The sequence below is a fragment of the Hemiscyllium ocellatum genome, chromosome 49, assembly GCF_020745735.1.
Source record: "Hemiscyllium ocellatum isolate sHemOce1 chromosome 49, sHemOce1.pat.X.cur, whole genome shotgun sequence".
Taxonomy (NCBI): Eukaryota; Metazoa; Chordata; class Chondrichthyes; order Orectolobiformes; family Hemiscylliidae; genus Hemiscyllium; species Hemiscyllium ocellatum.
The window spans coordinates 5,578,902-5,588,301 of record NC_083449.1 but is presented as its reverse complement, the minus strand read 5'-3'; the positions used below and the strand labels follow the sequence as shown (position 1 = coordinate 5,588,301).

The following is a 9,400-nucleotide window of genomic DNA, read 5'->3' as shown; positions in this document are numbered from 1 at the left end:
TCTAACCTTAAAGCTAACTGTTAATATAACTCTAACCATGACCCTTAACCAAACACTGGCACTAAATTTAACCTTCATCATAATCCTAGCCCTCACTCTAACCCTATCCATCACCCTAACCCTACGGCAGCTGTTTAATGCATTAAAACAGATCTGACAATTATCATTTATTGGTGTGTTTGTTCCCTGTTTAAGACGGAGATAATGTTTTGGCAGCTCCAATCCGTGGCAGTGCAAAGTTACTGTAAGTTATACTGACAGTATTCTCTCTTTCCCTTCAGGCAATTCGTCAACTGAGTCACAGCCCAGGAGGTAAATGACAGAAAATACGGTTGTTATTTTTGCCATTGTTTATCCCGATTCTCCTCAATCAGGGAGAGACGACAGGAGTGAAAAAGTCATAGAGGGAGCTTGGGTATGACTGCATCCTTTTAACTTGGGTCTTATCGACAAACTAGGAAACCATATTCTAGGAAGGTTTCAGACAGCTTTTATTCATTCATGGGCATGTTGCTGTCACTGGTTGGGGCAGCATTGATTGTCCATCCCTAAATGCCCCAGAGGGCAGTTATATTTAACCAGGGTATGGAGTCACATTAAAGCCCAGACGAGGTAAGGAAGGCGGATTTCCTTCTCCAAAGAACATTAGTGAAAACAAGTTGGAGAGCTGAGCAGCTCCTTGAGGGTGAGAAAACTCGATGTTCGGATGGAAATCAGAGACGGAGGACCAGGAAATACCACATCTCGCTGGGTTTTGTACTTTCTGTGATAGCTTTGCCGTTTTGTTGAAGTTGAACATGTTTTGAAAGCATTGCATTCGGAATGATGGCTTCCTTTCCTTCCCCTTTCTACTGGAACTAGATCCCAACCTTCTGGTGAAGGGGCAGCAGCCAGCGATCTGGAGTATGCAGTAGTTGGAGCAGCACACAATGCTGGTGAGTGCCACTGACTCGGTGTGATTAAAGAGCCCCGCCCAGTGACAGTGTACTGTAACCTGGTAGAAATTCTGGATAAACATCCGAGCCATCAGATGGGCTCGAGTGGTTTTCCTTGGAGCTGCGGTGTCTGAAGGGGAATGCAGAAAGTAGTGAACAGGAGGAGGCCATTCAGCCCTTCTAGCCTGCCCCACCATTCATTATAATCATGGCTGACCATTCAACTCAACCTCCGCTTTCCATAGAAACTAGGAATTGGCCATTTAGTCCTTCCACCTGCTCCGCCCGCTTGATAGGAATGCGGTTGCACATCCAACTCATTACCTGGCTCCCCGCTTTCTCCGGCATACCCTTCAATCCCTTTAACCCCTAAAGACGTCAACTACTTCTTGTTTGAAATGTACAAAATGATGAGGAGCTTAGAAAAGGTAAACGGTAAGAAACACTTCCTTCTTGATGAAAGGATCAATGGGGGCCATAATTCATAGGAACAGAAGGAAAGCACAGGACAGGAACAGGCCCTTCGGCCCTCCAAGCCTGCGCCGATCATCATGCCCAAACCGAACTAAAAAAAACACACCTCATGACTTTATTTAGTCTCTATCCCACTATTCCGTCCCTGTTCATGTGACCATCCAGATACCTGTTAAACATGCCTGCTTCTACCATCATTTCTGGCAATGCTTTTCAGGCTCCTTCCACTCACTGCATGAGAAACTTCCCTCATACATCTCCCTTAAACTTTCCTACTCTCACCTTGAATCTGTGCCCCCTTGTAAGTTGAGCGTTAACCCTGGGAAAAAGCCTCTGATGATCTACCCTATCTGCCTCTCATAATTTTGGAGACCTCTATCAGGTCTCTTCTCAGCTGCTGTCCTTCCAGAAAAAAAGCAACAATACTCGTTTCAACTTTTCCTCTTGACCAACGTCCTTAAGAACTGGCAACATACTAGTGAACCTTCTCTGCACTTTCTCTAAAGCTTCCACGTCCTCTGGTAGTGTGGCGACCAAAACAGTACACAATACTCCAATTGTGGCCTAAGAAGAATTTTATATAGCTGTAAGATAAATTGCCAACTCTTGTACTCCATGTCCTGTCCAATGAAGTCACGTATGCCTTCTGCATCACCTTGGCCACCATAGATTGAAGTAAGGAGCAGGACATTCAGAGGGGGAAGCGAGGAAAAAACAGAGGGTAGTGGGAAATCTGGAAGCTACTGCCTGTAAGGGTTGGAGAGGCAGAAATTCTCATTGAAGAAGAATTTAAATGTGCACTTGCGATGCTGAGGCTATGGATCAATTGCAGGGGAGATGGGTTCAGAAAATAGTGAGGTGCTTGCTTTTGACCAGCACAGGCTCAATGGGCCTTTTTCTGTGCTTTAGATATTTATCTCCAACCAATGTATTTTCCAAACGGCTACGGCTCTTAATATTCTGTGATTGGACCTCCGTTGCGGTGTTTTGCTCGACTTACTAACACTTATTTTATCTCAAGTAACATTGGAAACTGAGAGCACTGTTCTCTGCAGTTGAGAAATTCAACAGCCGTTGATTACAATGAGCGGTTATGTGCAAAGATTGGGTTCCTCAATAATGAAAAGGAAGACGTTTCCTGTGCAATTATCTTTCCAGAGGTCTTGGCTAAATTAATGTTTCCTAATGAAATGTCTCTGTGTGCATGCTTATCTATCTATCAAGATAAGACCATGGAGCCATAAGATATAGGAGCAGAATTAGGCAATTCAGCCTTTTGTAACACCTCTCCCCCTCAATCGGGGCTGATATGTTCCTCAAACTCGCTCTCCTCATTTCTTCCCATTAATCTTCATCCCCCTTCTTCATCAAGCTTCTATCTACCTCAGTATAAAATTTATTTGTCTGTCTGTTTATCTATCTATCTATCTATCTATCTATCTATCTATCTATCTATCTATCTATCTATCTATCTATCTATCTATCTATCTATCTATCTATCTATCTATCTATCTACCCACCCAATACGTTTAATCTATTGATTATCTAGCCCTTTATAGTGAAGCTGTCGGATTGATTGTGTTTCTTGTGGCACTTTATTTCTTTAGAAAACACCACTGCGGATCTGGTTTATTCAGAGGTCACCATCAAGAAGAGAAAACAACCCGGTAAAGATCTCTTTGCTTTATTAGGACTTGTGTGTGTGTGTGTGTGTGTGTGTGTGTGTGAGAGAGAGAGAGACTGTGTGGGGTGGGGGGTGGATGGTGGTATTCGGTGGTCATGGGAGTCTTTGGAGTTTCAACAATAGCACCTTCCCAGTTGCTGGGGACGTGTATGCCTGTGTGTGTGTGTCTGTGTGTGTGAGAGAGAGAGACAGAGAAAGAGATACCAGTTCCAAATAGGGAAATTGAGTAGCATAGTGCTTACAGTGACGGAAGTGTGAGGGATTGGAGTGTGTGGCAAAAAATACATCCCCACCACTTACGAAAGTTGGGCAGTCAATCAGCCAATCAGAAGCAAGTTCCAATCTGATCTCCTCTGTCCCTTTCTTCTCTTACAGATAGGGTAAAAACAAAGAATTCAGAGATGATTTATAAGTTGTCAGTGACCCAGAACAAACTCACAGAGTAATTCTTGTGGTTCTGTTCGCCGAGCTGGGAATTTGTGTTGCAGACGTTTCGTCCCCTGTTTGGCGACATCCTCAGTGTTTTGGGAGCCTCCTATAAAGCGCTTCTGTGATGTTTCCTCCGGCATTTATAGTGGTTTGTTTCTGCCGCTTCCGGTTGTCAGTTCTAGCTCTTCGCTGCAGTGGCCGGTATATTGGGTCCAGGTCGATGTGTTTGTTGATAGAATCGGTGGATGAGTGCCATGCCTCTAGGAATTCCCTGGCTGTTCTCTGGCTTGTCCTATAATAGTAGTGTTGTCCCAGTTGAACTCCTGTTGCTTGTCATCCGCGTGTGTGGCTACTAAGGATAGCTGGTCGTGTCCTTTCGTGGCTACTTGGTGTTCATGGATACCGATCTTCCTGTTTGTCCTATGTAGTGTTTTGTGCAGTCCTTGCATGGGACTTTGTACACTACGTTGGTTTTGCTTATGCTGGGTATCGGGTCCTTTGTCCTGGTGAGTTGTTGTCTGAGAGTGGCTGTTGGTTTGTGTGCTGTTATGAGTCCTAGTGGTCGCAGCAGTCTGGCTGTCAGTTCAGGAATGTTCTTGATGTATGGTAACGTGGCTAGTCCTTTGGGTTGTGGCATGTCCTCATTCCGTTGTCTTTCCCTTAAGCATCTGTTGATGAAATTGCGGGGGTATCCATTTTTGGCGAATACATTGTAGAGGTGTTCTTCTTCCTCTTTTTGCAGTTTTGGTGTGCTGCAGTGTGTTGTGGCCCTTTTGAACAGTGTCTTGATGCAACTTCTTTTGTGTGTGTTGGGGTGGTTGCTTTCGTAGTTCAGGACTTAGTCTGTATGTGTGGCTTTCCTGTGTACCTTTGTGGTGAATCCTCCGTTCGGTGTTCGCTGTCCCATCACGTCTAGGAATGGGAGTTGGTTGTCCTTTTCTTCCTCTCTAGTGAATCTGATTCCTGTGAGTGTGGCGTTGATGATCCGGTGTCATCCGTTGATGACACACCGGATCATCAACGCCACTCTCACAGGAATCAGACTCACTAGAGTGAAAGAAATCGACAACTAACTCTCAAGCCACGTTACCATACATCAAGAACATTTCTGAACTGATAGCCAGACTACTACGACTCATAACAGCACACAAACCAACAGCCACTCTCAAACAACAACTCACCAGGCATGAGCAAAACCAACGTAGTGTACAAAATCCCATGCAAGGACTGCACAAAACACTACATAGGACAAACAGGAAGACAGCTACCGATCGGTATCCATGAACACCAACTAGCCATGAAACGACACGACCAGCTATCCTTAGCCACACGCACGGATGACAAGCAACACGAGTTCGACTGGAAAAACACTACTATTATTGGACAAGCCAAACAGAGAACAGCCAGGGAATTCCTAGAGGCATGGCACTTATCCACAGATTCTCTCAACAAACACATCGACCTGGACAAAATATATCGGCCACTGCAACGGACAGCTGGAACTGACAACTGGAAGCGGCAGAGACAAACCACTATAAATGCTGGAGGAAACATCACAGAAGCACTTCACAGGAGGCTCCCAAGCACTGAGGATGTCACCTAGACAGGGAACGAAACGTCTGCAACACAAATTCCCAGCTCGGCGAACAGAACCTCAGCAATGAGCACCCGAGCTACAAATCTTCTCACAAACTTTGATGACAGAGTAATTAGACAGAAATATAGTTGTGGGTGTTGGTGGGTGGGTTATGGTAGTGGTTGCTTCAGAATTACTTTTCTTGCACATGTATATACAGTCAGTGTGTGAGAATGGCAGTCGGACCCGTACTTTATTCTTCTCTGAGGCAGATCATAGAGTCATAGAGATGTGCAGTGTGGAAACAGACCCTTCAATCCAACCCGTCCATGCCCACCAGACATCCCAACCCAATCTAGTCCCACCTGCCAGCACCCAGTCCTTACCCCTCCAAACCCTTTCTATTCATCTACCCATCCAAATGCCTCTTAAATGTTGCAATTATATCAGCCTCCACCACATTCTCTGGCAGCTTATTCCATACACATACCACCCTCTGCGTGAAAAAGTTGCCCCTTAGGTCTCTTTTACATCTTTCCCTTCTCATCCTAAACGTATGCCCTCCAATTTTGGACTCCCCCACCCCAAGGAAAATACTTTGTCTATTTATCCTATCCAGGCCCCTCATAATTTTGTAAACCTCTATAAGGTCACCGCTCAGCCTCCAACGTTCCAGAGAAAACAGCCCCAGCCTGTTCAGACTCTCCCTATAGCTCAAATTCTCCAACCCTGGCAACATCCTTGAAAAATCTCTTCTGAACCCTTTAAAATTTCACAACATCATTTCAATAGGAAGGAGACCAGAATTGCATGCAATATTCCAACAGTGACCTAACCAATGTCCTGTAAAGTCGCAGCATGATCTCCCAACTCCTGTACTCAATACTCTGACCAATAAAGGAAAGCATACCAAACGCCTTCTTCACTATCCTATCTACCTGCGACTCCACTTTCAAGGAGCTATGAACCTGCACTCCAAGGTCTCTTTGTTCAGTAACACTCCCTAGGACCTTACCATTAAGTGTATAAGTCCTGCTAAGATTTGCTTTCCCAAAATGCAGCACCCCAAGTTTATCTGAATTAAACCCCATCTGCCATTTCTCAGCCCATTGGCCCATCTGGTCCAGATCCTGTTGTAATCTGAGGTAACCCTCTTTGCTGTCCACTACACCTCCAATTTTGGTGTCATCTGCAAAATTACTAACTGTACCTCTTATGCTCGTATCCAAATCATTTATGTAAATGATAAAAAGTAGAGGTCCCAGCACCGATCCTTGTGGCACTCCACTCTTCACAGGCCTCCAGTCTGAAAAACAACCCTCCATCACCACCCTCTGTCTTCTACCTTTGAGCCAGTTCTGTATCCAAATGGCTAGTTCTCCCTGTATTCCATGAGCTCTAACCTTACTAATCAGTCTCCCATGGGGAACCTTGTCGAACGCCATGTTGAAGTCCATATGGATAAATGTAGATCATTTTCACATTAACCTAAGAACTGCAGACGCTGAAACAAATTCGGACATTTCAGGGGAAACTCAGTAGGTCTGACAACATCTGTGGAGAGAGAAAGAGAGAAAAACAGAGTTAACTTTGCAGAATATAAACACAGAAAGTACAGGAGAAGTTCAGCAGATCTCGCATTATCTGTGTAGAGAGAGAAAGCAAGTCCAGATTTTGCTACATAATACTCAAGGCCGATTTGCCATATACTGCCATTCAATGATTTGAGATAGCCGCGAAAATAAAAGCATCGCCAAACATATTGTTGCTCAGAAAGTTGAGCTTATAATTATCATGCAGATGCTTCTCAACACCTATAAGGGACATTTGAACCGAAATTGGCCTTATCTACAATGAAATCTGTCTCTCAGTACACATTCTAGTCACCATGTCTGGGGATGAGCAGTAAAAGCCATGTTCGTCCAGGCCATTGTCCTGTCCTCTCATTCGACAGAGAGAGAGAGAGAGAGAGAAGTGGAAGGATACTCAAAATTAATTTGCTGGTCATTGTGCATCATGAGAGAGGAGAGGTTCAGAAGGAGAGTCCCTCAGGGTAACTTCAGCTGGTGTGGGAATTGTAACCATGTTGATGGCAAAGATTGGCATATAATGCATTGCAAAAACTAGCCATGCAGCCAGCTGAATCACACTGAACTGTCAGCAAACAGCAGTTAAAACCCAAATGTATGGAACCTCAATAGTTCACTTCTGTCTTTTATGAACAACTACTGAGCTAGTGACGCAAAGGCTGACGAGATTAAGACGAAGATGTTGCACTGACAAGCATTGTAAAAACTGATTCACCACCTTATTGGTCAGAAAACCAGTTGCTGGATTTCAACAGAGCCGACTTTTCCAAACGCGATATTCTGAAATGTCTGGATTGATTAAGAGGGACACAATTCAGAAAGTGTTGCGCTGACTTTTTTAAAATTGACATAAGCACAGCTACACTTTCCCAAGATGCAGCTCAGTCTTTAGAGTTGATCAGCCCTCAATGGGTCCAGATCGAATCGCTAATGCCTACAACGAGTTCCTTCTCATCTTTTTCTGTTTTATTTTCAGGCAACAGAATTGCTTTCTCCTCCGATTTGAAAAAGGTATGTCACATTTTATGTCTAAATAGACTACGGCTATAGCCACAGAACGTGCAGGGAGATTTATACCTTGTATCCACAGTGTAAAACATGAACTGTGGATTATTATCAGACTAATTGAAGAATACGCCATAAAATGTAGGGCTAGGAGTAGGTCATTCAGCCCTTCCAAACTACTCTTCCCGTTCAATAGCATCATCCAACTCAGTCTTCTGTTCCACGTTTTCTCCCTTTCGCTCCCGCCCCCCAGAACTCTATCTAACTCCTTCCTGAACAACATTCCGTGTTTTGGTCCTGACTGCTTTCTGTGGCAGAGAATTCCACAGGCTCCCACTCTCTCGATGTGAAAGCATTAAGCCCCATCTCAGTCCTCCTCCATCTCCTTCAGACTGTGACGCCCTGGTTCTGTACTCCATCCTGTTCATCAGGAACATCCTTCCTGTGTTTACCCTGTTTAGTCCTCTTACAATTCTATTTGATTCCCCGTCATTCTTCGAAAATACTGTGAATATTATCCTAATTAATAGAGTCTCTCTCCATCCGTCTGTCCTGCCATCCCAGGAATCACATTGGGAAATCTTCCCTGCAGTCCCTCCATAGCCAGAACACTCTTTCTCAGATAAGGAGACCCCAAACTGCGCACACAGTACTCGAGGATATAGTCTCATCCTGTGCAAGTGCAGCAAGACATACCTGCTCCCGGATTTGAATCCTCTCACTATGAAGGTCAACATTCCATTTACCTCCTTCACCGCCTGCTGCTTCTGCAATGTTCACTTGCAGTGACTGGTGTATGAGGGGCACCCAGTCTTATTCGGATCAGTATTCGGATATTTCACCATGCTGTTTTTGCTCTCAATTGGATTATCTCACGCTGATCCGCAATAACCTGAATCTGTCGTGTATTTGTCCACTCATTCAACTTGTCCAAATCACACTGATGCATCTCTGCATCCTCCTTCTCAGCTCCCCCTCCCTCGAGTTTTGTGTCTGCCTTTAAACACAATGGAAAATAACCGGCAACACTTTCGCAATGGGGTAGGTTACTCACTACTTCGCGTTCCACTTTCAATGCCCAGAGACAAGTGAGTTTCAAAATTGGGACAATATTAGTGTTGATGTTCCAGTTCCCTTTCGTATATTATTACAACATCACTGACATTGACGTTAAGTACTTGCCAGTCCGTTGTCCTTTGCACCCAATTGGTAGCAGCAGCGTGTACCATCCACAAGATGCACTATAGAAAGTCAGCAAACATCCTCAGACATCACCTTCCAAATCCACAGACAATTCCACCTAGGACGACAAGGAGAGCAGACGGGAAGACCAACCCTTGTGTGCTCCACTCTGAGCCACTCAACATCCTTTGGAATTACATTAGCTGTTCCTTCAGTGTCGTTGCGTCAAAATGCTGGAATTCCCTCCCTTAGTGAATTGTGAGTTCCCCTTCAGAGATTGTGATACAGTGCTCTGGAGAGCAAGTGGAGACAGGTCAACAAATGCTGGGCCCACCCACGCTGCTGCCGTCCCATAAGTAAATGGAATCAAAATCAAAACCGCCTTCGTCTACTCTGCTCCAAAGAAAACAAGCCGCGCTTATCCAGCCTCACTACAGCACTGAAATGTTCCATCCCAGACAACATCCTGGCGAATCTCCTCTGCACCCCCCTCCAGTGTATCACATCCTTATGATTGTGCAGAGGT

At 44.7% G+C, this 9,400-nt stretch overlaps 1 long non-coding RNA gene across 1 annotated transcript; it reads left to right on the top strand.

The window, feature by feature from the left end:
- Nucleotides 1-277: 277 nt before the first annotated feature.
- On the top strand, nucleotides 278-7,699 carry LOC132837277 (uncharacterized). Its single transcript, XR_009647499.1, has 4 exons — nucleotides 278-312; nucleotides 862-935; nucleotides 3,017-3,076; nucleotides 7,664-7,699. It is a non-coding gene; the product is annotated as an uncharacterized LOC132837277 (long non-coding RNA).
- Nucleotides 7,700-9,400: the final 1,701 nt, after the last annotated feature.